Source organism: Patella vulgata, chromosome 1 (genome assembly GCF_932274485.2).
Source record: "Patella vulgata chromosome 1, xgPatVulg1.2, whole genome shotgun sequence".
NCBI classification, from domain to species: Eukaryota; Metazoa; Mollusca; class Gastropoda; family Patellidae; genus Patella; species Patella vulgata.
Window position 1 is genome coordinate 72,649,150 of NC_065879.2, and position 27,998 is coordinate 72,677,147.

At 34.2% G+C, this 27,998-nt stretch overlaps 1 long non-coding RNA gene across 4 annotated transcripts in view; it reads left to right on the plus strand.

The window, feature by feature from the left end:
* The window catches only part of LOC126823493 (uncharacterized), a 47,968-nt gene extending 22,969 nt beyond the window's left edge, over nucleotides 1-24,999 (plus strand). For 3 of the 4 annotated variants that reach the window (XR_008785872.1, XR_008785870.1, XR_008785869.1), the window contains exons 2-3: nucleotides 16,725-16,896; nucleotides 20,087-24,999. This is a non-coding gene — a long non-coding RNA (uncharacterized LOC126823493). Of the gene's footprint in view, nucleotides 1-2,094; nucleotides 2,205-16,724; nucleotides 16,897-20,086 lie in introns of those variants that run through there. The other variant, XR_008785871.1, reaches the window with a different exon arrangement.
* Nucleotides 25,000-27,998: the final 2,999 nt, after the last annotated feature.

The following is a 27,998-nucleotide window of genomic DNA, read 5'->3' on the forward strand; positions in this document are numbered from 1 at the left end:
TAGGTTTAACATCCTACCTTTTAACTTTCAATACTAACTGGGCTACTGAAATGGGCAATAGTAAGACCAGGGTTTTTCTGTCCAGCACCACTAATAAGGGGGGAAACCACACTAAAAATAAAAAAATCCTGAGGAACTTTTACTGCTAGGATAGAACCTGTGATCTCTTGATTAGTGAGCCAGTGCTTTACTCAATGAGCTAACATGGCTCTTAATGTTTATTGTCCCATGCCTTTGAAGAAAGCAGGGGACTGTTAAAATGGGTCTGTCTGTCTCTCACACTTTTTGGGACACAATAACTCTCCTTCTAATAGAGCTATGATCAAACTTGGTGTACATGTATGTGTGTATTATGTGAATGGCCTGATGGAGTTCAAAGATGAGCATTTTCTGCTCCGGCTAAGCAGAGATGAGCAGTTTGATTGGTTGATGCTTTGTTTCTAATTAATTAAGAGTGATGAAACATGGTGTATAGTTTCATTATATCAATACATTGACTAAGTTCGATAATGAGCAGAGCAATAAGCACTTTGATAGGTTGAGACTTCAGAGCTTGATAACTTTGATTCTAATTGAATGAGAATGGTGATACTTCTTGTATAGTTTCATTTCATCAATACCTTGACTAAGTTCAATGATAAGCATTTTTTGCTTAGGCTAAGTAGAGACTTCAATCTGATTGGTTGAGACTTTTGAACACAATAACTCTTCTCCTAAATGAGGTAGAATGTTCAAACTTGGCGTAGGTGTTTATTAGGTGAATGCACATCTTCTACCAAGGCTAAGCCGAGATAAGCAATTTGATTGGTTGAGACTTGGTTCAAATTGGGTGAGAGTAATGCAACTCATGAGTATAGATTCATTATATCAATAATGTGACTAAGTTTGATGATGAGAAGACTTTTTTGCTTAGGCTAATAAGTAGCGATAAGCAATTTGATTGCTCAAGACTTTGGAACATAACTCTGCTTTTAATTGAGGTAGAATGTTAAAACTTGGTGTAACATTAGGTGAATGCCTTTAATGATTAACATTTTCCTCTAATGCTAAGCAGAACTAAGCAATTTCATTGGTTGATGCTTTGGGACAAGATAACTTTGATTCTAATCTAACTGATGGGGAGTGATGAAACTTGGTGTATAGTTTAACTACCAGGTTCAATTGTGAACATTTTCTGCTTAGACTAAGTAAAGATAATCAGTTTGTTTGCTTGATATTTTTCAAAAAGATAAATGTGCAGTTAATTAATATGTGTCATCTATTTATTTTGGGATTGCAGCGGGGGACATCAGTCTCACTGTTAGCTTGTTAATTCAGAAAACTCCTGCAAATTGCTTTGGTACAATCTAAGTGAAGAGATTTTGCAAAATTCAGCAAACTATTGGGAATATTATTTTGATTATAGCGTTTAAAGTTTATTCTATTTAATCACAGAGAGATGGATATCTTTGCACGTTCTACATTATTTAACCCTTTCGTTTTTGATCTTGACAGTTCCAAGTGTTAAAAGTTTTAGGTATCAATTAAAATTTTAATACTATATTTAAAACCTCTTATTAGGAGTCTTGCTAAAGACCCTTGAAATTTCCATGTTGACATGACATGACTTCTAAACATGCCTGGCACTCGGAGATTACTTGTTTAGAACATGCTGAAAGGGTTAAATGTGGTTAGTTTTCCTGTAAATTTCTCAGACTACTTGAAGAATGAATGGTCGAAAAAGATATAGTTCTTTCAATCGAAACATAGGTGATCTTCTCTTTTCAAAGAAAACAGAATGAAAAGAAACAGTGATTATTGGTCAAGTATATTGCCCTTGATATAAAATATGTAGTAAAACCTGAAGTTTTGAGTACTGCAGTTTTATATGTTATTAATGGAAAAGTGTTTTAACAAAATCTATGTAAACAGTGACGAGGGCAACTTCCCTGTAATTCATTTTGTTCGTTTGTTGTGTACATGTACACGCCGTGTTACTGTACTTAATACTTGAGTTAATACTTAATTTCAAAAATGAATATCAATTTACAGGTTATATTTAGAGGCCACACCTGTTATTCACGTAAATATAAAGATAGTTAGGAAAACTGTTTTAAACAATTTTATTTTAGATTTCATTATCTGGTATTGTTCTTAAGGATAAAAACTAACATATTGTGGCTCGATACATGTTTTGATATAAGGCAGATTTTGATTCGCAATTGGTAAGATTTCTTAACTTTGTTAGCTTAAAGGGGCATTAGGTAAGATTATGAAAAGGGAATATTTTGAAAATATCAGTCAAATTACTTCACTCTGGGCCCAGATGTCGGCGATACTATAACACTGTAGCCCCGATTGTCATTACTACCACTGTTACGATGACAAAGTTTCAATCATTCACATTCATCAAGATTAGATGATAGTCTTGTTAAGTTAATAAATGTCTAATTAATAATTTTTATAAAATTTTAGGTTTAAAGAAAGACCTGCAATCGGCACAAATAGCTCTTTCTTCGATTTGATGAACATGATTGGTGATGTAAAAGTGTCATTCAATCCAGTCGGGCTTAGGATGGGGTTGACCATTCATAGAAAAATGAATCCATAGAATTACAAAAGATTTACCACGTAGCTGTGGCTTTGGAACATATATATATATAGTTAAGCCCATACATTATGATGTGTATCATTTGATAACTTTGGACTTGTCACTGGCTTACTGCTGTATCTACATTTAACTAGTACATAGTTTCTAGTCTACTGGCCAATCCAATAGCTCACTTTAGGTAGGGTTTTCCTCTTTTACTGTTTAAATTTAATCTCAATAAGTTACTATCCCTTTTTCAGCATAAAGATATTTATGCTGTTAGTTCCAATATGGTTTTAGTTTGTTAACCATGGCAGATAATATCGAAATGTGATTCCTTTGTGTTTTATTATGAAACATGATTAATTACTGCTTGACTATAGTTACTGTTTAATATACAACAAATGCAAATTTGTTGGAGATCTTAGTCACCTGGTGATTTGTTTTTCCAAATTCTGACCAAATATTGATCTGTCATTCTCAGCACTAATTTAGTTTCCATGTAAAAGTAAAATTGACTTGTCCTTTAATTAATGAATTAATCAATTTGTGGATAACAGCACAGCAAGATATTTATGAATTATTTTACTATACCAACCCAGTCTTATAATTTGACATTACAAAGAATGGAATGGGTTTAATGTTATTTCATTACAGTGATTCTACCAATTAATAGCTCGTTCAGACGCTTATGTTGAACTGGTTTAAAAACCCTGGGGATCGTTAAACCAGTTTGACTTTGTCGTCTGAATGCAAATGTGGACCATATAAACCAGTTTAAAAAACCCAGCTCACGACTTATCTTCGAAAAGGCTTTTTATTTTATCTTGTTTTACCTTGGCCGTCTGAACGGGTAGGCTTAAAAAAAAACAGCTCCAGCTCGCTCTGAGCATGCGCAGTACGTAGTAAGTTACATTCCTGGGAAAATGATGGGGTCAGGTAGTGCCAGTGTTATCAAAAGCGTGCGACAACTGAATAAGAATGTGAAGCTACCCATGCGTAGTTAACTCTAACCTTCAATCGAAGAGGTCAGAATAGTTAAACTGGTTTGGCTTATAGTACGTGTGAACGCAATACGATACTGTCTTAAAAACTGATTTTGAACTGATTTAAAAATAAGCGTCGCGACGTCTGAAAAGTATATTAGAGCCAAACAAATGGTAATCTCATCTATCCATAGGTAGATCTCAGACTTTTGTCCCATTCAAATGACATGGCACACTTTCCTTGAGATGAGTAGATATGATAAAATTGTTAACATTCTGGAGTCACTGTCGTCTAAAATTTGAAAAAATATTAAAATTGTTCCCATAAAATTCCATGACCACACAGCAGATATATATTAAAAAAATAATTAGAATCTTAATATTTAATGTATTTACTAACCAACAATTACTTACGGTAGTTGAATGTAAATGATCATTGAATAAACTCCCAACAGAACACAGGCTAAATTACAATGGGTTAATTATTACTTGTTAGTTATGTAGTCAATCAACATGCTTGTCGGCTACAATAACAGTCATACCTTAGTGAGAATCGGCCATGTGGTTCATAATCCGAGTAATTAACACAAGTAACGGTAATTTAGATAATCCGTTAAAATCAGATTGGATACCCCGTCCGTCGCCTGATCACTAGATACTGTTCGTGGCCAAATCACCAGCTTATCCAAACAGGATAGGGAGGTATCAAATGAATGGAGTGAGTGTATCAAAGTGAATAAATATTCTCACCAGGTTATGGTTGTCACATGATCACTGTGCAGTGTGTCTATCATGGATGGACAAATGAATAAAAACAGTTGCAAGTTACATGATAGAAAAAACCCTACAAATTGTGTTATGAAGAAATACCATGATGCGGTATCAGCTTATATCCATCGAAAAACACAAATACAGTAATCTATTCAGGTACATGTATATTACTGACATGAATTTCAAGCCGGTGTACCTATTTGTAGTTATTTTTGTGATAATTACATACAGTAGAATACAATATTCCTCATAACAAATTACCAAGAATTGTTTTTATTGAAGTATGGTTATATTAAAGGGAATGGAAGCTTAAAATTTTAAAACCCAGTTCCAGTGGGACCTCATTTGACCTAATTCTGGCCGGTTCATTTCAAAATGGGTTATGAACCCAGTATTAAACAAATGAGTTTTTAGTTGTGACTTAAAGATTGTGAAAGTTTGTGATTCTCTAATGTTTATTGGTTACTGATTCCAAAGGCGATGTGCAGCAGCACTGAAACTTTATCACAAAATTGTTTTAGTTTTAGGAACAGCAAGTATATTTTTGTTATGTGACCTTAGAGTACGTTTGGGTTTATAGTTTGTCAAAAGTTCAGACAAATATTAGGGAGCGAGATTATTTTGACATATACTGAATCCGGGGTTCGATAGGCAACCAGTGAATGAATATTTTGAAGTTCTTGTTACAATTCTGGCAGCGATGTTCTGGATTCTTTGTGTGTTTGGGTGAGTCTGAAGAGCATAATCAATACGGGACATATTAGTGACTGAACTAATGTTTTGGCAGCATCTGTCATGATAGGTGGCAAATGTCTCTGGTACAACGTATATGATAGAAACATATTCAACACAATTCATCAACGTGTGTTTCTATAGCAAGTGTTGACTCAAGGAAAACACCAAGGCTGACAGAGAAGTCGATCATTGGATTACCGATTGTTGTATTTTTTTCTGTTTTTTACCATAGTTTATTAGAGGTTCCAACTAACATAGTTTCAGTTTTTTCATCATTCAATTTTAGACTGTTGTATGTCATACAGACTTAATGGACTGTGAACATGCTGCTGTACAATTTAAGGATTCTTTAATTTGAGTGTCCTTGAAAACGTCAATTAGCTTTGTATCATCGGCATAGGAGTAATGTCGGATACAATGTTGGTCAATTATACCAAGGTGTGTAGTGTATAGTACAAATAATACAGGACCAAGCACTGATCCCTGTGGCACCCCACAGGACAAAGTGACATCATCTGATTATGACCTGAACATTTTGTTCTCACCTGTACAGTGGGGCCATTGGAATTGGGTCATCCGCTTTCCTACTACTGCTAAAGACCCCTACACGTAAACAAATTATTGAAATATGATTGAACCATGTCCCGAAATGACCTGGATGTTGAACTCTCTCTCTCTCTCTCTCTTTCTCTCTCTCTCTCTCTCTCTCTCTTTCTCCCATCGGAATTAATACAAGATTTAGCTTTTAATAGTGTTCTCCTTTATATTTAGTATACAGTGTACACATGCATACACAATGACAAAGACTTAATCACATTTTTGTAACTTAAAAGCTTTGATCACAATTTTATGGTCAAATCAGGCTGAACAAGTGAACCGGTTTTAATGTAAACCATCTACTAATGAAAACCAAAATCATGCTATGTGTAAAAAACCCACATTGTTCTTTAATTTTGAAATGGATTAAAAAAGTGACGTCATTTTATAGCATGATCTATTGAATTTATGGATTATACTATTGATTTTTTGACTGATTTAATAGTTTATTGATTTCTAGTTATTGCCTTTCACTCTAAGCTAATGATGTTCTCTTCTCCAGGAATGTAATTAAGGTCAGATCCGTATTAAGGCACACAGTTATTTACTGGTAAGATATCATTGTTGACAAAAACAGTGATCAATACACCCACATTTAATGTGGACACATTGTTATCAGCTGTGTCCATTTTCTGTCTGTCCATAACTCCTTAATATGCAGCCTTATTTTAATGATGCAGCATTATGCAATTTGTGTATTTTGTAAATATTTCTATACGCCCACATTTTCATGTGGGCGTATATTGTCATCGCACCTGTCTGTCCGTCCATCCGTCCGTCACAATTTGTTTGTGAACACTCTACAGGTCACAATTTTTATCTGATTTTGACAAAGCTTGAAATATACTTTTATCTACCAAAGATCTTGGTTCCTTTCTATATTGGCATGTAATGGTCTATCGGACCGTAACTTTCAGGATTGTGGCCTTTATTGTACAAAAAATCATGTTTTTATCTTTGTGGACACTCTAAGAGGTGACAATATTTATCTGATTTTGATGAAACTTAAAATCTGTGTTTATTATATGCCAAAGATTTATTTATTTATTTGTTCTTCCAAGAGGCATATCAAACATGACAATAGGTGATAATATAAAGTTACATGATAATAAGATGAGAAAGTTTTGATGAGAGAAACAGTAATGATGTCATGAATGATCAGCCTCTTGGGGATAACCCATAAAAAACCTGCTTAAAGTAAAGCTAGGTTTACTTCCAGTTAGTGCTGATATCAAGTATTGATGCATCGCTGATGCATCGATTCGGCTGACGCCGATTCGATTCTCAGTCCTTTTTTGTATTATCGATGCATCGGCAAAAAATACTAATAATTAGCTTTATGTGTCCGAGGAGTGCGAGGACTCCGAGGAGTTCACAAGTTCGTCCACTAGTATAAAAAAAACACCTTTTCAATATGTAACGGAACAATTCAATGAATCCCGCACGAACTATTATTAGGCTTGACCTGTTTACCCTACGCTTCCGTTATGTTTGTCTCCATTTTCCAGTGACTACAAAGACTGCGTTTGCTGGTTACGTCCCCTGGCTATCGTGTCCTTTAACCCCAAGGTCAATTTCACGGTTCATTTAAATGACCAAACGAACTGTCAGAAGGATAATATTTCACGGCCGGTTCTTAACGCTAGTTTTAAAACAATTCAGTCTTATTTTCTGCCACGAGCAATAGAGAATTCATAAACCCCTATAGACAGGCTTTGATACAATCTGTATAAATAATGCAAACGCTGTCACTTGTAATCACCTCACCCCTCACGCCTTCACAACAAATTTGAACAATGGCTAATGAGTGTCAATTGAAGTGAATCAGACGATATTAATGTCATAATAAATAACAGAAGAATATTGTGGAAATAAATTTATTCAAATAAATCGACATTTCTATAATAGGCCTAATGATAATGTTAGGGAAATTTATGTTTCTATCAGAAATACTAATGTTATTTCTGTAATTTTTGATTAACAAAATGGCGGCAAATTCCCGATGCATCGATATGAGAATCGATGTTTGCGTCCGATGCATCGATGCGTAAAATTTTACTTGATATCAACACTACTTCCAGTGGGGTCCTTGGAGGATGATCAGGTCATGTCGTCATAGAGGGGCAGATTCATTTATGAAAGATGAAGGTGATATATGAAAATAAATAGTGAAAGTGTGTGTGCACACCATAAGGGATGTGAAGTACAAAGAGGTATGAAAGACATTGAAGTATACATATATAAACAAACTAAGACATTTGTATTTGTTTTGCTTGCAAGAGTTGTTTAACATTTTTCTTAAAAGTAACAGTGATCTCTATATTGATTTAAATTGGTTTTGATGATCTTGGTTCTTTTCTATATTCGTGCATATCAGACCGTGACTTCATGGATTATGGTCCCTGATTGTACAAAAAATCGTGTTTATTTAGGTTGTGGAACCGTACAAGTACATCAATGAATGTTGAGTTCAAATTTTTGATAATTGGACCGAAAATATCTGCTTCCTGTACGCAAATAGTGTAAAACTGTTAATATTAAGGTTGTGTACCCTCTAGAGGTCACAAAAGATCTTGTTCCTCTTGATTTTTGACCCCTGATTATACAGAAAATCACTTTTTTAGCCTGTGGAGCCTCTAGGGGTTTCAATTTTTATTTTTATTTTAATAAAAAAACATTCATATATATCACCGTTACACCCTAATTACAGTTGAGTTGGAATGTTGTGAAAATCAGACTAAAAATTCTGGTAAAAATTGACACTCTCCTTTATGAAAATAGTGTTATAGCATGTAATACCAAGTGTGCGGACCCTCTAGAGGTCACAATTCTTATCTGATTTTGATGAAACTGTATGTTTGTTTATATCCCAAAGACCTCTGTTCCTTTTGATATTGATGCATGTAGGACCGTAACATCCAGTAATATGGCCCCTTAACACTTTTTTAGCTTGTTCATCTCTTGCAAAATGTGGGTGCATCTTGCTTGGCAAGAGACTTGTTAGGTCATACCAAACAAAATATCATGGTCCTCGACAATCCTTCAAAAATGTGGGATGTAGGTTTATATTTTCTTGTTTTTATTTTGTCAAATGATCACTACTGGGCTAAATGAATTAAAATTTACATAATCATTACATTTCCATTTACTACTTTTATCGCAGATGGATTGATTGTCAATAACATCTATCAGAGTTGCGTACTTGATAATTGAGCCTTCCAGTTCCAGTAGAGATATGCCATGCGATCCTTTTTAAGTGACTTTTTATATGGCCTTGTAATCTACAGCCCTGTTTACACAAGTTAGCCATGATAAGTATGCCATTCTCGGCACGGTACCAGGCCGCAACAAATTTCAAGAAATTGACCTGTTTACATTACTCTAAAATAACCGGAAATCTTCACAGAAAAGTTAATTTCAGTCCCTATGCAAATTACTCGGATGAAAACAATTGTGGCCTTTGATTTAGTTTGGGCAGCCATTTTGACAGAACTGATGACAGAACTGTCAAAGTTTGCGGGGGGAAAAAGGGTCATGTTTATTTGGTGCATGCACAGTAATCCGTACTGAGAACTGTTCTCAGACCAAATAACGTTTACACTACAAGGATTTAATCGTGCCGTGCCTGGCACCGTCCCGAGACCACTTCACTTCAGTGAGCCAAATTGGCATGGTACTAAGTATGACATGCTTATGTTTGACCCGTTTACACAAGAAATTTAACATACTGTGCCTGCCACGCTTAAAATTTGTAATGTAAATATGGGGTTTAAGGGTCAATGCAGGAGAACTGCACAATATACATGTATATAGACAATACAAATTATGCAAGGACATAGCGCAGTTAGATATAATGTACTAATCCTGATGCATAAAGCATAAATAAAGATTTCTAAAATATTATTACTTTTCTTTTTTTTTCTTTATCTCAAATACAATCTAGAGGGAAGTGCTCTACATGTGTTTAGGTTGATTTTAGAGGAAGCTTATTTGAATTACTGTCAGAATTTAAACACTATACATGTATTTGGATTTGACCTCAGTCTATTCCAGTAGAAGGTTAAATCACTTATCGATTTTGCAAGTGAAACCAGTTAAGCAAAACCTTATTATTTATTAACTGTAGTGTAATGGTTTTTATGTTCTTTTTTTAGCCAGACAGACTTTTATTGGACTCAAATTGTTAGCAAATTCTGTGCTAATAAAAATCAACATTGTTAAACTGCATTTTCCTTAAAAGATTTTCTGTGTGTAACATTTCAGGCCTAAAGAAAGACTCTTGCATTATGTATGTTTAAACATAGTACATTTACCATGCGTAATCAAGAACAGTTCCAAAATTTATTTATATTAATCAAATCTAAATCAGAAGTTGAATTCCATGATGTTAACCGTATTAGACCTACATATTTTTAACTTTTCAGAATGATCCTGCTGTTGTGTTTAAAAATCACTTATCACCACCATAATTCCCCATCAGGTTATTCAAAAAAATTCAGATACAAATCTAATTAGTTCTTGCTTGATGAGCAGAACCATAATCTAATTGAATTTATAAATCATTAATCAAAATGATATAATCTATATTCCTATTTTTGAAATAAAAGGCTAGTGCCAAGTTCTTGTATAAAGACACTTTCCTGGTACAAACTGGATGATTTGATGATATATTTGGACTAAAAACATATTCAAACTAATTAATCTATTAAAATTTTGCTTCAAATCCTTCTTAAAACTCGTCTTCATTAGCCCAGTCGGAGCAGAACAGTAGGATGTTAAACCCCATTTCATTTAATTTCCTTTACAAAACATTGCTTTTTGCAAGGGAATATCCCTGCTATAAAAAATCTAATAAAAGTTTGTGTCACGTGACTTGGCTGAAGTGCTACCTAGAAACGAGTGCGAAGCCAGAGGAGAATTCATTGCATATACAAGACGATGTTATCTTTAATCGCTGTCTATTTATCATAAGTATCAAAGCCTAATTAAATTCTCGGATTATCAACTGCCCGCGTCTTTTTCCATGGTTTTTATCTCAAAAACTGTTGAACGTTTAAGCTTTTAATCAAGTTTATCAACATACATACATGCATACATCAAGCAGTCAATAAAGCTGAGACATCAGACAATCTTCGTGTGCAACCTTTGACATCACACGAGCAGACATTCCTAATCGTCAGGCTGTCGATTAGGGAATCCCTTACATTTTTTGTCCTGTGTGCTCCATGGGTGTTTCTCAGCGAATCCAGTATTTTTCTAGTTAAAAGATTGGATGTTACTACTTTCGGTATATACCAAAATTGCCATATTTTTATTGGAAATAACCACCCAATAAATACTTTTGTGGGAAAGTATTTTTAATGTTCACCCAACACTAACTAGATAATTTCAGGACTAACATATGGAACATCTTCATTTCAATAATTCTCTTGTATATAGCAGAGGATTTGGTGAAAACCCATGAGATTAGGCAGACAGAGCAATCTGTGACAGACCTGATATTTTAAGGAATTTAAAAGAGCCCTGCATTCATACAGATACATTTTCTACAACACATAAACCCCACCCCATTCATCCATGTACAGTATTTGACATTAAATAATCACAATCCCACCGGAGAAAAAGTGAATTCGTCCACATGAAATGATCAATAGAATGGTCTTTTCAACCATTAACAGGGTAATTTATTGCTTGCACTGCTAGAAAGTTATATTCTATTATATTATGGACATAATCTAAGGAATGTCAACATGCTACTTGACAGGTAGACAGGATGGATATTTGTAAACCAAACATCACAGGTTACCAACAATCTCACTCAATCACACGTGAATCTATCAATGGTACTATGAATGTTTACATACCAGATATGCTACGAATTGATTTACACATGATGGATAGATATGTTGAGTGAATGTGTTACAAATTAACTAGGAAATATTTTTCCACATTAGCATGCATATTTTATGCACAAAATTCTCAAACAGGGATCGAACGTGAAACAAGCCTTTATAAATATCCCTGCATGAAAGCTACACTTTCTAGAACCTCCCATTCACATGTGCACACTTTCTATATCATACTAAACTTACGCTGTCAAATAGTTCCGCTTGTGAACAGACACTAAGCTAGTGGACCGACATTTTAATTCTTAAATCTGTCGAAACCACACAGTATGCTTTGCGACTTTTAGAGTATAACTTTTGGAGTATAACAGGTTTTTCCACTTCGATAGGGATTGGATGTTACTATACTCAATAGTTCATGGTGTAACTTGATTGTTGACGTGACAAGGCATGACCTGACGTACCAAAACTTTTAATTTGAATGAAATTTTCAATATATTCATTTTGCATTATCTATTTTGAACTACATACATGTATTATGGTAAGAATGCCAGCTCTTATTGAAATATTACATAATGTATCTTTAACCTCTATTTTGGTATGTTCAGACTTTAATCATGAATAATATTCATAATTGAATCTATGATTACCGGTAATAGAAAACTGTTGAACTTGTATGATAGTGCCCATACTGACTTTTACAGGATTGATGGAATAACAATCAACATTAAGACTTCACAATTGATTTTAATTCTTTACTTCTCTCAATAATATACCAAAAAGTCCTAATTCTGAATCTACATTTATTCTCCAATACTTCACTGGAAATCCTCATTTTCACTTGCGCTGTGGGTTCTACTCTATGCTTGAATGCAGGCATTTAGAGATTATATGAAAACTACAGGAAAATCTGAAAGCAACCTGTCCTACAAATTTTAGTTATAAATCTAAAAATACTGCCATTATATGAATACAGCCAGCCATCAATTAACAAAGTTTGCCGTTGGCATAAGGATTTCCAGTCTTATATTTTCAAAAAAATATTCAATTTGCACCAGATGACCTAATCAAGCTTAAGGGAACAAATATTTAAAATGCAAAACTATTAAAAATTGTATTTAAAAAAATTGTAACTTATCAGTAATAGGTTGTCATCTAATAGACAGGGCAACATTAGTCATTACACCCCAGCAACTGGCAACAGTGAATGAGGCTAATATCTAACTGTGGGTTGGTTTTTTTTTCACAACTTTCAAGTGAATATATGTAAACAATGGTAAGGTTATGTTTAGTAAAGTATGTTTCTATGTACATACATTATGTTTAAAAGTGTTACAGTGGTGACAGATTAAACTAAGTAATCAAATGCATACTGAAAAGCTATCATGATGACATTTGTACTACAGGTATGGTCATTACTTTACTGTAGCTTCTGCTTTTGATCCCTATAAATAGATATTACGTCTGAGGTTCAGATATCAAAACCAAGTAATTTTGTTTGATTACATTATGTGGTGACAAAGTACTATAATTAAATATATGTTAACACCAAATATAAGACAGATGCGAAAATCATATTGCTGCCTGTCTGTTCATATTATTCAATGAAAAAAACAGTTCTGTTGTGAACTGACCGACAGGCTTCCACATTTTTTACAGAGGTTTAACCTGATTCAGAAAAATCAGGCAAGTACATAATAATAATCTATTTATTTATAAAGCACTGAATATCCAAAAAACGAATGTTGCTCAAGAGTTCTATATCATAGTGTAGTGAAGTATTAATAGTACCCTGCTACAGGAGGATGCAACTGTGATCAGTAAAAAAAAATAGACATTTGTAATTTTCTGCCGCACTGGTTTTAATTGCCTAAGCAGTAATATGGTTTACCTATTAACCTGCTCCCTTTGTAAAAAAAACAATACGTAGGAGAAAGCAAACGTGTCTTTTCAAAAAGAATAAAGGAACACTACGTAGATATCAGACACAATAGACCCAAACCGGTCGCAATACACTTCAATTTAAATGGACATATACGAGTAGAAATGTTTAGATTAAAATTATAGAGCTTTTTAACACTGACCCAGATAATGGCAAAAAACGATGCCATAAGAAAAGCCAATGAATTCAAATGGATTCACACTTGAAGAACTTTCACACCGGATGGCATTAACGATAAGATGTAGTCCCGAAGGGTCCCCCACTTTATTGTTTACTCTCGACATTTGTAAGGTCAGTGGTATTAGGCTTATATTATGCTTTCATTTTTATACGCCCACATTGAAATGTGGTTGTACATTGCTTGTGGATGCTCTACGGGCTAAAGTTAATATCCAGTTGACTTTATATTTATACACAATGTTTAAGATCATCAGACGAAAAAGCCTATTGATTTTCAACGATTTCCGATAATTACTGCCAGAGTTATGGTCCTTGATCACTTTTAAATATCTTGTGGACACTCTAGACGCTAAAGTTAATATCTGATTTTAAATTTATATACAGTGTTTAAGGTCATTAGATGAAGAATCCTATTGATTTTCAACGATCTGATAATTACTGCCAGGGTTATTGCCCTTATTCCCTTTAAAATATATGGACGGTCTGGACACTAAAGTTAATATCCGATTGACTTTAAAATTATACACAGTGTTTAATTAAGGTCGTAAGACGAAGAAGTCTATTGTTTTTCAACGATTTCAGATAATCACTGCCGGAGTTATGTCCCTTGATTTTTGATCACTTTGAAATATCCTGTGGATGATTTAGACACTAAAGTTAATATTTAGTGTTTAACGTCATGAGTTGAAGAAGCCTGGTGATTTTCAACGATTTCCGATAATTACTGCCAGAGTTATGGCCCTTGATCACTTTTAAATATCTTGTGGATGCTGTAGAGGTTGTTTATCAGATTTTAGTATGTTGTAAATGTTTCCATTACTTTCCATTTCTTAAATTTTCTTAAATCATTAATATGGGTCAAACATTTTTATTTTTGATTTTATTGGATTTGTTTCGTGTCTGTAAATTTTACATCTATAGAAATATCTAATGTTGTAACCAATTTTGTGTTCCACTGTTGGCATAATATGCTAAAAATAAAATAAAATTGTTAAACAAACCAACATCTGCTGGAGATCTTTTGTAACAAAATATAACCAACTAGTCCCATCAATAATAGAAATGACACATGAGATCAAACCAATTCAGTACTTTATTATGTTGTAAATCAAAGAAAGATGATCTAATCGATTATTGTGTGTTCATTTACAGAAAGGGCACATTGAATACATGAGCTGAAGAGAATCTTTCAACACAAGTAATTCTCATTGTTAGTATAAATCTTTTGATTGATTACTGTCATCTGTGCATGACTTTTTATTCCCTTCCAAAAATACTCAAGTAATTAAGATTATTATCATGATAAGAAGAATAATAAGTTATGTTGTTTTTTCTCATCAGTGATTGGCAACTATTTGATTTTAAAGGGACATTGCACTAACTGAAACATGATTCAAAGTAAACTTAATAATAGTAATTGATAGAATATTGCAATGTAAAATTAAAGTAGCATTAAAATCTATTAGAATCGAGAATTGGGAAATGAATGAGATGGGGTAAAACGTCCTCCTTTTCTGCACCAATCAGGCTAATGAAGATGTGCATACACCATGCAGTGACAAGTGTGCTTTGAAAGAAATTTTGCCCAGACAGTGGTGTTTCCACCTACTATTCATTGAATTGCAACTAGCTACAATTAGGGTTCTTTTACGTGTATGCTAACAGATACTGAGGACCTTGATTTGTTGAACCATCCAAACCACTGGATGATGTTTCTTACCAGGTCATTGGTCCTGCACTATTGACAATCAAGAAATTTTCTTGACTAACAAGGATCAAATCCGGGACCTCATTGTTAATTAGCCTTTGCCATACACACTCAGCTACTGTGACCCTCAAGAAAATTGGGAATATCAGGTGTATGAATTAATGCCACAGAGTTTTGAAATAGAGTGGTAATTCCTCTTGTATTACCGATAGTAAACAATACCAGTGACCTCATTACCCTATTGATTGATTAATGGTAATTTTAAACTGATGAGAGAATTTTTTATTTTATATGATGAGACCTGATCTATTTGAGAATCAATTTAGCATTAGAAACATTAATTCTACAACCTATGACATCATTCACACAAGCCTATTTATCACCCTGGCAACTACGGACAGATCTATAACCATTTATTTTGTAAATTAACCAGATTCCTGTTACATTCAGGAGTCAGAAAAACAAACTTGTTGCTGCAAACATGATGGAAAACATAGTTTAGACATATAATACATCTGATAAAGAAGATTTCTAGTGCTCTGTTGATTTGTTGCTTTAACTTTTGGAAAAAAAACAAAAATGAGAAACATTCTTCAGTAGGCGAAGTGGGAAAAAAAGGCGAGGAAAAAAATGAGAGAAAGTTAATTGAAATTTATTACAAAATTTTAGACATCCGCTACCATTTAAAATATAAAAAAAAGGTGTTAAATTTATTTTTAGTGTGTAGGCTACTGTACAGATCTGGTTTGGAAGGATAACTTGACATAAAGTAACAAATATTTGTGAATATTGGCAACCATTGATAAATTTGTATTATATTCTGATTTCATGGCAGATTACCGATCAGAATGGTACATGAATAATTGAACATTTATCAAGGCCATCTTCAGTAAATTTAAAGGGCATAAAGCTCTAGTTCAATATTTTCCAGAGTCGCAAGTAAAAATTATTAGTCTATTCCAATCAATATTGATGTTATCTTACCATGAAAATATAGACTCCTTAGATCAGATTTAAGACACAGTGAACGATTTTAAAACCAGTACACACCAGCGTGCACTCTATGCTCTTGAGCACAATTTGTAATGAGTTGATGAACGAGTCTAAACATCAGTGCAGAAATGAAATGTCGAAGATTCCAAAGAATAGAGATTTAACTACTTTAAAAAAATTACTGCAACAATTAAATATTATTTATATACATAGTGTTAATTTTCATTACATGCATGTATCAATGTAACTTTGTAAAACACAAACTTTTTATTATTTACTCCTCAAAATCGGAGGGGGGGTGGAGGGCGGAATGGTTAGCACTTGTAGCTGTATTATAATATCTGTCATTGAGTCAACTGGCGTGTTAATTGTAGGTTGATTTATTTATGTTTTTCAGGAAACAGCCAATGACGATATGACAGAAGTTGAGTTAGCAAACAATTTGGAAGATTTTGCCAACACAGGGCGTGCAGGGCGACGAAATGCTATGCCAAATGTATTAGATCCAGTAAATGCAGCTGTTGAAACCGGCAGTCTTCCCTTTGAATTAGATAAATTAAAATGCTCAGGTATTGTAGACCTTGATATAGTTTATGTTATTTGTATTCATGTTTTAAACATTCATTATGCAAGAGCTAAATTGCCTATTGCAGGTCTTGCTTTAGGCCTGAAATGTTATCTAAATTATTAATTAACATTATGCAAGAGCTAAATCTGCCTATTGCAGGTCTTGCGTTAGGCCTGAAATGTTATCTAAATAATTATTAATTAGACATTAATTAACTTATCCAGACCATAATCAACTCTCGATGTCATCGCTAGTCTGCGATATTTATTGGATTTGAATCCGATCTGCTGCTCAACGCTGATTGATAATTAAATCAAAAAATGGATAATCGACAATATGATTTTTATCGTACCGACTTTTGTAATGATGATAAAGGCAAGGCCTAAAATTCAATCGCTAAATTCTCCTTTCAGAGTGGATCATTTTGACTGAAATTTTCAGGAAATTCCCTTTATATTATCTAGTTGTAACTCTCCTCTTTTCGAAGAAAGCAGGGGACTATTAAAATGGGTTCATTCGTCTGTCTGTCCATCACACTTTTTGGGACACAATAACTCTCCTTCTAATTGACCTAGAATATTTAAACATGAATTGATGGAGTTCAAGATGAGCATATTCTGCTTAGGGTAAGCAGAGATAAGCAATTTGATTGGTTGATGCTTTGGGACACGATAACTTTAGTTCTAATTAAACATACATTATGCAAGAGCTAAATCTGTCTATTGCAGGTCTTTCTTTAGGCCTGAAATGTTATCTAAATTATTAATTAGACATTAATTAACTGATCCAGACCATAATCAACTCTAGATGGCAACGCTAGCCTGCGATCTTTAGTGGATTGTGAGCCGATTTACTGCATAACTTTCCTTCTCGATTAAACGATTAAATGGATAATCGAGACTATGCTGTTTATCGTACTGACTTTAGTAATGATGACCGAGGCTAGGCAGAAATTTCATTCGCTTAGTTCTCGGTTCATTGTGGATCAATTTGAATGAAATTTTCAGCAAATTGCCTTTACGTTATCTAGTTTTTAATTATCCACTAAATCCACTAATCAACTGAAGATCGCAGGCTAGCGATGCCATCCAGAGTTGATTATGGTCTGGATAGGTTAATTAATGTCTAATTAATAATTTAGATAATATTTCAGGCCTAAAGAAAGAACTGCAATAGACAGATTTAGCTCTTGAATAATGTATGTTTAAACCGTTAAGTGCGTAGGTCGTTATATTTTGTCCTGGACAACTGCCACTCACTGTGTGTAGGGCATAATATAACACCTTGGAGGTATTTTCCCCAACCTATTCTTAGAACATAGTACATAGTTCTTTGTCACTTCATCAAATTAATTACACAATAGGGGGTAGTTAACGTTTTAAAAACGTCACGCTTAACGGGTTAATAGATCAATGGATGATTGGAAAAGCTTCATTTTCATTGGCTGTTTACAATACACAAGTAGAACACAACACAGTGTTAAAACCTGTCAGATGTTAAGTAAAGAATAAAGACAAAGAAATAAAATGAAAGAAGACTAAAAATAAACTGAAAACTGCCTGATTTTAATTGGATTTAAATCGATAGAGCTATTAATTCTGTAGTTATTTATCGGTTAAGTCAGTTAACTAGTATATCCAATGAAAACAAAGTATTTTAGAACACTTTTTTCGGAGTTCCTTTGGGTTTTTTTTTTAATATGCCCACATATAAAAGATGGTTTTATGATACCCATGACTTTGTTTTTAACCACATTTTCATGTGGACGTATATTGTCGTTGCCCCTGTCCGTCCGGACATCCACAATTTGTTTGTAGACACTCTACAGGTCACAATTGCTAGCCTATTTTGACGAAACTTGAAATATAGGTCTATCTCCCAAAGATCTTGGTTCCTTTCGATATTGGCATGTATCGAACCGTAACTTCACATTTTTAGCTTGTGGACATACTAGAGGTCACAATTTTGATCCGATTTTGATGAAACTTGAAATGCATGTTTATTGGGCAAATATCTTGTTTCCTGTCGATATTCGCGCATATCGGATTGTAACTTCCTGAATTATGGCCCTTGATTGTATGAAAAATCGTCTTTTTAGCTTGTGGTCCCACTAGAGGTCACAATTTATATCCGATTTAAAAAAAACTTTTTAATATATCACCGTTACACCCTAATGAATTTCATGAAAATCGGACAAAAATTGTCGGACAAAATGGCCGCCCCCTGTACACAAATAGAGTAAACATTTGGTATATCAAGGTTATGGACCTTCTAGAGGTCACAATTTTGATCCGAATTTAAAGAAATTTGTTTATAACTCAATGATCTTGGTTCCTTTTGATATTGGCGCATAAAGGATCGTAACTTCTTGAATTATGGCCCCTGATTGTACAAAAAATCGTGTTTTTAGCTTGTGGTACCTCTAGAGGTCACAATTTTTTATCCGATTTAAAAAAACGTTTTAGCATATCACTGTTACAGTAGTTACACCCTAATGATGGTTGAGTTGATGATTGAGTTCGAATTTCATGACGGAAGTAATGGTTGCCACCCCTTGTATGCAAATAGTGTAAAAATATGGTATATCAAGGTTGTGGACCCTCTAGAGGCCACAGTTTTTATCCGATTTGAATGAAACTTTAAATATATATATATGTTTTCATCATAAAAATCTTGGTTCCTCTTGATAATCACATCTGAACGTAACTTCCTGGATTATGGCCCCTGATTGGTCAAAAAATCGCATTTTTAGCTTGTGGATTCTCTAGGTCACAATTTTAAAAACCGTTTAGATATATCACCATTCCACCATAATGAAGGTTGAATTCGAATTTCGGGAAAATCGAAATGAAACTGCTCGACAAAATGGCTGCTCTTTGTATGCTTAATGTGTATAAGTAAGTAATACAATTTTTATCCGATTTTGATGAAACTTAAAACATATCCTTATATTCCAAAAATCTCAGTCTCTTTTGATATTTGCGCATTACAGACCATAACTTTCTGGATTATGGCCCCTGATTGTACAAAAATTGTTTTTGTTTTTAGCTTGTTCTCTATCCATCTCTTGCAAAATGTGAGCATATCCTGTCTGGCAGCCGCTGGTTACAATATAAATTAGTCTCTATAATAATGTACAATCTTTTGTTATTGTTACCATTGTAAATAATAATTGAATTCTATCATTTCAGATACCGAAGAAGGGAAATCAGATACAGCATGTGCTGCCCCCAACACTTCACAAAGTGGAGGTACAAACAATCCCCCGAACTCCTAGCAACTGATCCGACATAAGAACAACAACAGCAATATGATGTGAGCTAGTCGTTTAGTAAATGGGAGGTAACCCTGTTAAACAAATCCACTCTATATTTTTTTTTTGTACAAAGTGTAAAGTTTTGGTCTATCTTTAAGGTAAATATATTAATGGACAAACTTATGTCTACATATCATATTGGATCATGTGACCTAGAGTACAACATATCTCTTACTGGTGCAGTTTGGAAGTAAAAAAATTCCTAATTGTGATAAGGATTACTCTTGTGATTGTGAAACATTTCGTGATAACTGGATACATTGCCATTCAAAGTGAACAGACTTGTCACATTTCAGAAATTGGATTAATTCAGTTTGGTGGAAGAGTTTCTGTCATGGTTCATCATCATCCACTGTGCTTCAAGTAAAAAATATTTCAAATGGAAAAAATTGTCTCTTCAAAACAGATATTTTAATTCCTTTATCTTAAATTGAGCATACTGCATAATTCTTTTTTTTTTTTTTTTTAAAATAAAAGATTTTAACAACTATTGATATTTTAATTTTGGAAGAAGGTGGAAACAAATTTGTTATAATTGAAAGTAGTGTTCATTTGAAGATCCAGGGTCATTTTGGAGAAATGCAGTTCTGGACATCTTGGCTTCTTCCTGAACAAAAATTATTATTTGATATATGTCTAAACGTTTACAACCAAACAAGTCAAACAAATTGCTAAACTCATTGAAGATAGGTGTACAAATGAATGTCTAGATTTGGAATGTAATGTTCCAATTTGGAAATAACTATTAGCACATAATCTTTTCTGCTATTGTAAAAGGAATCTGTTGTTAATATTGTGTTTAAATTATATCGAAATTTGTGGCGTTGCAACAGTGTGTTCATCATTGAATGTAACATGGAAATAATGTGGAGTCGCAAATACAGTGAGAAGTAACAATAATGATAATCTCTGCTACTCTTGAAGGGAGTGTTTGCCGTTCCCTCCCTGGTTTTTCAATATTGATAAAAGGTGAAGATTGCTTGACAAGGAAAAATGGATAGCAATAATGATCACAGAAAAATCACAAATTGAGAAGCATTAATACCATTTTGTGACATGACATACATTTTAAATGAAAAAATAAGTGGTAAATGTTCATTTAGAAAATCACATTTGTGATTGATTGTGATGTGCGAATTTGTAACAATTGTGAGAATTATTGATATATACATTAAGGGACAGATTTGAATGACATTAATTTGTTTACTATATTTTGTATTATATCTGGATGATATGCATTCATGTGAGCCAGTCCAGTTGTTATTAAGTTGTGAAAATGATACAATGTATTAGAAATAATAACAATTTGATAATGTAACAATACATTGTATCTATATCATCTATCAATTTTAAATGTTATTTTGACCCTGTCCTGTGTAATTGTTATTATTTTGTGATAATGTCACACAGCACCTTAAGTTCTCCCAAAAAATATTTGTATTCTCCCCTTCCTCTTCCCCATCCCAATTTAATCTTACAATTGAGTTTAAGCTTGCAGATGTATATTTGATCAAAATATATTTAAGAGGTGGTTTTTTTTTAATAAAGAAGTTAATTGTGTAGCATCTGGGAAATAATGTCCTGGTATGTTAATTAGAACTATTTATGTTAGTGTTGCAATGGGTAAGAAAAAATCTGGATCTGGTTGAGCAAAACTAAACCTAAACTAGTTAACCTTGGGTTCCACATCGGCCGTATATGCCGGTCCAGACCGAGGGCTATGCAAAATGACCGTAACTAGATCTGACCCATCGGTCATTTTGCATGCCGTAAAAATAGCCTCTTTTTTTTAAAAAAAAAACAAAAAAACAAACAATAATCATACATGGCTATGATCGACCTCCACTATGTAACTAAAAAATTGTACGACCAATACAGAATAATGCACACATATAGAAACCACATGATTGGTGTTATGGAGTTGTATACATAGTTGTCATCAGATTATAATTTTTGGTGTACACCATGCTGACAAAGTGGTATAGACACGTGAATTCACAATACCCTACCAAGAATAAAAAACATGAAATATGAATTTATTTTGCCAAGTTTTTGTGCGTTATCAAAAATGACCGGCTGTGAAAATTTTGAAGTGAAAGCCCTGCAGTAAAATATATTATTTCAAAAAAACAATTAGGGGTACTGTTTGCTTGGGAACTACAGAAAATATAGGAACCAATCTATAAATAACTTTGCTCAGGGGCGATCCAGGATTTTCAGAAAGCGGGGGATCTACCATTTTTAAGTATTTTTGTTCTCCTTTCCTGCGAGAATATATGGGGCAAAAAATTGTTCGCTACCGCAAAAAATAGGGTCTCACCCCACCCCACCCCGCCTGTGTCCTAGCCTGTTTGCTTATATTAAAGTTGATTTTCTGTCTATACAATTTTAAAAATTACAATCCATTACTACTATAGGTAAATTGAAGGCTAAATAAATACACCTTGAAACATTTTTATAGAATATTTCGATTGTCTTCTACAGCAGGTCACACTCTTAGAATGTAACAATTATATGGCAAATCTTTTTGTTGAGAAATGTATACACAACTAATTATTCTTGGAAAGCAAATTATCAGCATTGTGACCCCTATTGAGCAATTGAACATTTAAAAATGTTGCAGAAAAGTTTGTAAATATGGCTAGCTAATCATATGTTGACACCAAAGGATTTCCTTTTCAGCCACTCTAATATATAAAGGGTTTTGATTGATTTTTAGAATTCATGTCTACCAATCAAGATACTATGTATAACGGAACCAGGTAGTCTCTTTAGGCTAAGCTTGGGAAGCAGTGGTATAAACACCTAAAAAAATTTAATTAAAATGACAAAACTTGAAATGTTCCATCCATATGTATTTACAGATATGTTCCTTCAAAATTACAATTCTTAATTACATAACACTTGATTAGAGAATATAATATCCCGATATATTTGGTGGCCAAAATAATAATTCAATGGTGTTTCATCAACATATATAGTGCCCTAAACAATAAACTTTATGGTGTACTGTGAGGGTATCCTGTTTATTGCAGGTATACACATGATGGCCACCATCAAATGGGAGAGCAACATATCTGCAATTGAAAATTACAAATTATAACCCATGACTTCCTGCTCCAGCAGATATATCCTGATAATATTGTCAACTGTGGTGGTTGAAGGGATAGGATGTCTTAGACCATTATTCTCTGTCCATAATCATATTTTTCCAAGTCATAAGTACTACTGTAATATATTCTCAGTTTAGATCAGTTTGAGGTTGGAATAAATGACCTGATTAATCTTGAAGGAACATGTCTTTAAATTATAGCTCAAAATATTTTCTTTGTATGTAAAGAGTGTGCTTATATAAATTAAGTTTATTTTGGTCTCAATAAAGCAAAATGATGTGGAAATGGGCTTGTTTCAAATTTAAGAATATATATGTACATGTAGCCTACTGAATTACTATATAGAGTCGTGTACAAGGCAGGGTATACTTTCCGATATGTGAGTATTTGGGTGTTATAAATATAAGTATATTATACTTATATTTATAACACCCAAATACTCACATATCCAAAATCTTTTAATATATGCCCAGATTTGAATGTGGTCATGTGTGGCTGTCATCCATCTGTCTATCAATAATTCCATATGCAAATGCTAGGGTCACTTTTTAATGAGAGGAAGCAGCCCAAACAAAACAAATATGTATGATTTCTGATTATGACACCGATGATTCTGCAGGAAATGTATATTTGGTACATTAACGAAGCACAGAAATGTGTAACATCTTGTAATTGCTGCCTAGTTATGAGTAAAGGAACTTGTGAGCAAGGTCACTGAAGTCCAGGCAAAAAGTTAGCAAAAGTCAAAACTATATATTATTGTGAAAAAATGACAGTGCTTTGATCAACTGATTGTATCAGAGATAGGAATAATTAATTAGATAACACTCAATTAAGGGAAGCCCTCGGCCTAACGGCTTTCATGCATTCTTTTACCGGGTAATTTATCGCTACAAACAGCAGAATACCGTTCTTTGTTAATCAAACATTAACCCATCAAAGTCAGGAAATGTCATTTCAGACATGGGACTTCTTTAGGTATCAATGCCCTGCAATGTTATTGAATTTGATCATCTTTGTGGTGAATTAATTGTGCCACGTCATGTACAGCTAAACCTTATTATGTCCATATTTTCGTTTAAGAAAAAAAACCCAGGTACTTGTGATCATTTGAATACCTTTAGAAGAGTGAAAATTGTAATGGTTTGATAGACCAAAACTAAAAGGAATCTCTTATTAGTGCTCTTTGAAATAGTAACCATGTTGACTGTCTAAAAGCTAACAAACCACGGAAATTAGTCCCTGGATGTATAATATTTACGTCAAATATTCATACCTATCCAGCTGCATGTAGTAGGTTAGAACTAAACTTGATTCTGAGCAATCTCTTAATGCATCGCTTTCGAAATCATTGAATTTAGATCTTTGCACCAAACTATCTCCGTCCTATTAAAATGCATAATTTCGAAACAGAGCACCTTTTAAGCCCAACACTCTACTTTGCACGGATCTGACAGTGACCTTATATCAAAAATTGAATTAATTTGAATGGATGTGCAACATGTACAACGTCGCTTTCTCGTTTTTAAGCCGCCAATTCGCTGTTTTTTGTAATACAAATAATTCTTTCTTTTAATTCATGTTTTTGTGTGTTGCTTTTTATAAAAGCATTTTTGTTTTTCGACTTTAAAGTTAAAAGCCTTTTGGATGTTGAAATAAATTTTTTAAAACAGAATGGTGCATTTGTAATGATTTTCAACAGGTGATTTCGATTCAGGTCTGGGGAAGCAGGATAGTCCAGTCAACCCCCCAAAAATCGCAAGAAAAGTTTTTTTGATGGTTATTGGTAGCTTTGGGTGTACAGAATGACATCCTAGAAGTTTACAAAAAGTGAAGTACTGGAAAGTCACAAATTTGAGGGTAAAGTTCAGGTTTATAAGCCAGTCAGACAAACACAAAGTCGTCAATTTTTGAGAGAAATACATGAAACTGGCGCCACGCATTAGGTTTTCAGGGTCAAACTTTTTTATGACATGGTTTTCATAGATGCCCGGTGCTTTCTTGCGCCATTTTCGGGTAATTCATTAACCCAGAAACCTGCTGCCCTGAATCCAGATTTACAAAGGGGCATAACCCTGCACTGTTTTATCATAAAACAGCAATTTTGGTCTTTAAATTAATGTTTTTATGGCCATTCTTTCCTTTGTTTCCTTTGAAGATATGCCCAGTGGTTTTTAGTGGTTCCTTATACCACTTTCGGGGAATCCCCTACCCCAAAACATGTTGACGTGAACACAAATTTAAGTATATTCGTAAATCTGCACTACGTCATTACTTATTGGCATATTTGGTATGTAGTCTATATGTTTTGAAGCCCTACCTCCAAAAACCCGATGTCCTGCACGTTGAGTGAAGCAAGACCCGAAAATTTATTTGTTCTTCATAGAATGAAGTGTGGTGCCTTCAATATGATTTCTAAGACACATGGGTGTGCTTTTCATTAACTGAGCAACTTTTGCTAAAATAAGCGACAATCTCAGTTTGCTGCATGGTTAGGGTTATACATTCACAGAACCTCAAAGTAAGGCCAGTAGCGGATCTAGAAGCTGTGAATATTGGAGGGGCGGTTCCAAATCTAGGACGTCATCCATAATCTCACCCCACAATGAATACATACATGTAGATCGTATTGCCTATATACATGTAGTCGCCGGAAAGCAGTGTTATTCAAGTTGACATAAATTTCATGTCATATTATGATTGTTATTGATTTTGTTATTAATTTTTTTGTGAACCTTGGGAGCAGTGGCTGAAGGGGAGTTCATTTTGAAAAATTGAGTGAATGTCCTGGCTTTTTAGATCATTGCTGGTGCAAATTCTTGTGAACTGAGAGGATCAAAAGCGGCAGTCAATGGGACAGAATCTGCAAGATCAGCCTGTTAATTTCACCTGATTTGTGAGAGTTCATAGACCAGTAGTACAGTCTGTCGCCCCACGAACTGTGCACTAGTGTTACTAACTCGGTGGTTTACTATAACCGGAAATAAGATAGTGATGCGACAGTATAAGACCACAGAGGAGTGGAAGAATGATGTCATTACAGAATTGAGGGCCCTAGTTGTGAAAATCTATCAGATAGCAATGTATAATATATAACTGAGCTTTTAATTATTTGGGACTGGGCCTGAAAATTTTAGTCAATTCACTGGCATTTGAGTTCATTTATTGAAGCAAATTCTTGTGATCGAGGGGATAGGAAATGGGACATCTGATTTGTGAGAGTTGACAGATGACCTCATGGAATCGAGCGCCGCAGTCGTTGAACAAATTTCAGACAGCGATAAGATAGTATAGGACCATAGAGGGGTGGAAGAATGATGTCAGTGAAATCAAGCTTTTAAATTTTTTAGACTGGGTCTGGGGGACTTTGTCTCACGGGGGGGGGGGGTGCTTACTTGGTCTCATGGGGCACCCGTCCCCCTGAAATATTAACCTGTGACACTATGCTGGGTCTGGGTACAACTTGACGCTGCGATCAATGAATAACACTCTGTTTTTATATAATACAGGAAACTACAACCTCTATGATGGTACATGATAAATTACATATAGGTTCTCTATCCCTTCTAGCGTGATATGTGGCGAGAGCCATTCCGGCCTCTGTGTGATGTCTCATCTGGGAACCTCGAGTGATCTCTCTCTAAAACTTAAAGCTCGCGTGTTCCTTATAAAGAGGATACGTCCATGAGTCATGTACGTCCCCTGGGAAATTGGCCAGGTGCTTCCTTTGTCTGATTGGGCAGTTGCACAGAAACTACCCTGGATTTGAACACCATGATCTAATATGGGCACCAAGGAGGAGGAGCGGATGACGGGTGTCCACTTTTCTAAAGCGTGGGATTCCATAATTGGACAAGTGTTTCATTAACCTTATGTTTATAAAAGATGAGCTAATTTGTACTCCAGAGACCTCCGATCTGATGCCTTATCGCAACGTACATTTAACACCTCGAGATAAATGGTGGCAGGTACATCATTAACATAAGAGGATATCATTTAACACCCCATTTGTTTAACCACTTCAATATATTATACAAAACTAAAATTATTGAAATTTAGAGAACGGAAATAACCTCTACAGTGTGTATTACACACCTGGGTAAGGCCATATTAAATAAGGATGTGGTTCTTCATTTCTATTATACTGTATGGGAACCTCACTGTGTAATAATTCTTGGAAGTTTTCATGTCAAATCGCATTCCATTTATGGCACATACAGTAAAGCCATTAGTTTAAAATATGAGTTAGTATTGTTCTATAATGTTAATGGAGTTTTTTTATGTATCATATTGTACAACTAGTTAATTTTTAGAAATTATGAATCTTAAGTTTACCAACACTTGTTAATACATTATGAAATATTGACCCCCAAAACCTTACTTCAGATACCAAAGGTACTATAATATTATGATAAAACAGTGCAGGGTAAAGCCTATTCGTAAATTTGGGTTATCGGTCGCAGATAGTGGGGGGTAGGGGTTCCCATAAAAAGGTATAAGGGACCAGTTAACACCACTGGGTATATCTTTATATGACAGAATGACCTGTAAAGCATTAATTTATATGTTCATTATATATTTATAGGGTCTTTAAAACCAACCGTTTAGATTTTTGTGTGTACATTTTTCAGTGTGGTTTCCCCTTGTCAAGGAACACTCTCTGGAAGTACAGAC